We start from the raw sequence: 3,276 nt of genomic DNA, 5'->3' as shown, positions 1-3,276 counted from the left end.
GTCAGCAAAGTTCAGGTAACGTACTATGATCGGTCTAGGCCAGTTATCCTCTCTGGGGGGACCCAGCCTGTGGGCCATTTCTACTGTACAAGGATGAGAGAAGCCCAGTGCCCTGGGAATTGCCTCTGCACAGAATGGTATCAGGTCGCCTGGTTTTATCGATTCAGGTAGGCCGATAACCCGCAAGTTATTTCGGCGAGACCTATTTTCCAGATCATCTAATTTATCTGAAATCGCGTTCATCTTGTGTGAGGCGGTTTTAAGGTACATGCTGTTGTCCGCCATGCCATCCTCTAAGCTGTCAGTGCGTTGTTCTATGGATGACAGCCGTTTGTGATGAGAATCTATGGTGGATGATATTGTACCCAGATGTAGTTTAATTGCTTCAGCAACTATATTTGAAATGTCTTGTTTCAAGTGGGAGGCTACTTCAGATGCTAATTTAGAGTAATCAATGGGGCAGAGGGGCTGTGCAGATGTAGATGCTTGTACCTGCATTTCTCCCTCAGAGTCTTCTGTGGCACTGTGTGTGGATTCGTCAGCAGCAGCAGCAGCCGGCGCCATTTTGGCTGCAGTATTTTCTCCCCCTATGCTGTCTGACAGAGAGCGGCGAGCGGACGTCTGCCGCGAAATGAATCGATCCATGTCTGGCAGCGGGGGTGATGTGGCCGAACGGAGGTGTCTGTTCATGTGGCGAGGTGTTGGAACGAGTCGAGCAGGTGAACAGCGGGACGGAGGAGACGGGAGAGCCGTTACCTCATCAGGCGCCGGAACCGGAAGTCCCCAGTTATACATTTTAATATATGTTGTTCCTTCTCATCGTTGCTTATGTGGATTAAAGGGAAAGATCAGAGGCAATCTATTGTATGAAACTGCATTCATCTCTGTTCCCTTTTCAATATCTCTCCTATGCCTGCTGCTTGCATTAGGATTCAAACTCTTAACTTCATCTGTGTCACAAAGCTTTCTGAGATTCTGGTTATCTTCCGGATCTCTGTGTCAGACTTCATGAGTACCTTACTTGTATCAGTCTAGAACTCTGAACTCCATGACTCCACCCCAGCGTCCTGTTTTCCAAATTTACTGTGCTTGCTGCAATGTCTAGTTTGTTGTTGCTGTTAAGCATCCAAACTCAGCTGCTCATTTACTTATTTTGGTTGACTACTCCTCATCACCCTCCACCTCATATTTAACCCCACTAGCTGCAGACACCAGCTAAATACTGACCAGTTACCTGCCTTTCCACCATTACTTCTGCTGCTACCTTTGCACTGATCATGGACTGCTCCTGATCTTCAACCTTGTCTACAATTGCATCAGCTAGACTCTGATCCTGATCCATATTGTGATAGAATAATCTGGCTCCAACATGGACCTCCCTGGAACAGGTACTCTGATTACCATAAGACAAGAAAATGCTAGATTGTTAGAGTTTGTTGTCATTTATAAAAAAAAATGTACTTACTTAAAACCATGGTTAAAATGGACCTTGAATTAAAAATCAAGGTCCACTTATTTAATCAATGCCCCACCCCATGACTAAAAGCTATATAATATAAAAGTGTAAAAAAAACAAAAACATTGTCAATATACTTACCTTAACCCCAGTCTCTGCACATGGTACCTAGTTGACGGTGATGTTTATACTCTTCTGGAAAGATATCAGGAACAATGAGGATCTAAAATCTCCTGTGCATAAATGTTGCAAGATGCAACAAATCTCCTTTGGAGTCCCCTTCATCGTCTCAGTATCTTCTTTCCTATCCAAAATCATCATGATCTTCAATGCTTTCAAAGCCACAAGACCTGGAAGCTCCTGTAGGAAATGGGTGGGAGTCAAACTTCCTAATACAGTCATGGTTTTCTCCTTATGTAGTCAGGTTATAAAAGGTGTTCTTAGATTGTTCATCTCTCCACCATATCAGGAGCATGACATGCACTCTTCTCCAGGGAAGATCATCATTCAGTGTAATTGGTCAGTTTTTGGATTCTACTCTGTGTTGGGTTATATGGGGCTTCTGGCAGCTGTGAGTTTTATTCTGGATTTCATGGTGAGGACATTACCGGACAGTTTTATTGAGGCCAAGTACATCACCTTCAGCATGCTGGTGGTCTGCAGTGTCTGGATTGCCATGATCCCGGCCTATCTGAGCACCAGAGGGAAATACATGGTGGCTGTGGAGATTTTTGCTATAGTGGCCTCAAGTACTGGACTTCTTGGCTGTATATTTTTCCCAAAATGTTATATCATTCTGTTCAGACCTGACCTGACTACAAAAACAGGTTTGCTTGAAAATAGAGGATTATTTTTTTTATTTTTTTATGATGACATCTTTGGATCAAACTAGAATCTATGATAACTAGACATAATATACAGAACTGTGTGTATATATGTATATGTATAAAATAACATACACATTTACTTTGTTAATCTTGTGCTATTATCTTGTAAATGTTTTTATTATGCTTGTATATTGAGAATGAATACTGTGAAATTTAAAGTTTAACCCTTTCACTGCAAAACTGTTTTTTGTATTTTTTGCATAAACATTTTAGTACTGAAAATTAGTTAAAAATGCAGAATCAGGGGAACATTTTATTTATCAGAACCCTGCTGATTTTATCAAACAATATATGGAAACTATATGTTGAAATTTTACAAATCCTACCCACTGAGCCTTGGACCAGGTAAACAAGTTGTCCTGTTCGCCTGTGCAATACTTTTCATGCTGAGTGGAAAATCATTAATTTAGTGGGGGGGTATTACCACCACCACTAAATGCCAACTTCCTAATTGGTTGCTAGGATAAAAGTGGCCACACAGTGTCATTGGTTGCTAGAACACAGGCTTCCACCAGAATCCTCATATTAATCATATTAATACAAATTGCTGATAAATCTAATGTTTTAAACAACTGGAGACATACTATGTTACCCAGTTATGAATGAACAGGAAGTGCTTTACATCACATCCTGTTCATTCATGAGTTTCTAAATGGGTAGTAGCACTCACTATAGAGACTTCTATCCATTCATAACTGGTTGATAATATATATTTTACTATCTCCAGTTTCTGAATGAAATAGCTCGGCATACGGCTATTCTCTCACTGCTGTTCGGGATCTTTCAGAATAGCCCGAACAGCAGTGTGAAGCCTGCCGGAGGTTCGGCTCAGCCGATCCAGATGTTGGATTGGCTGAGTCGAACTCCTTCTGCACTTCGGGTCAGCCGAACATGCTGAGCATGTTCGGCTGATCCGAAGCCACACGAAGCAAG

This window comes from Nanorana parkeri, unplaced genomic scaffold, assembly GCF_000935625.1.
Source record: "Nanorana parkeri isolate BGI_ZX_2015 unplaced genomic scaffold, ASM93562v1 scaffold2443, whole genome shotgun sequence".
Lineage (NCBI taxonomy): Eukaryota > Metazoa > Chordata > Amphibia > Anura > Dicroglossidae > Nanorana > Nanorana parkeri.
This window is presented reverse-complemented; position numbering follows the sequence as displayed.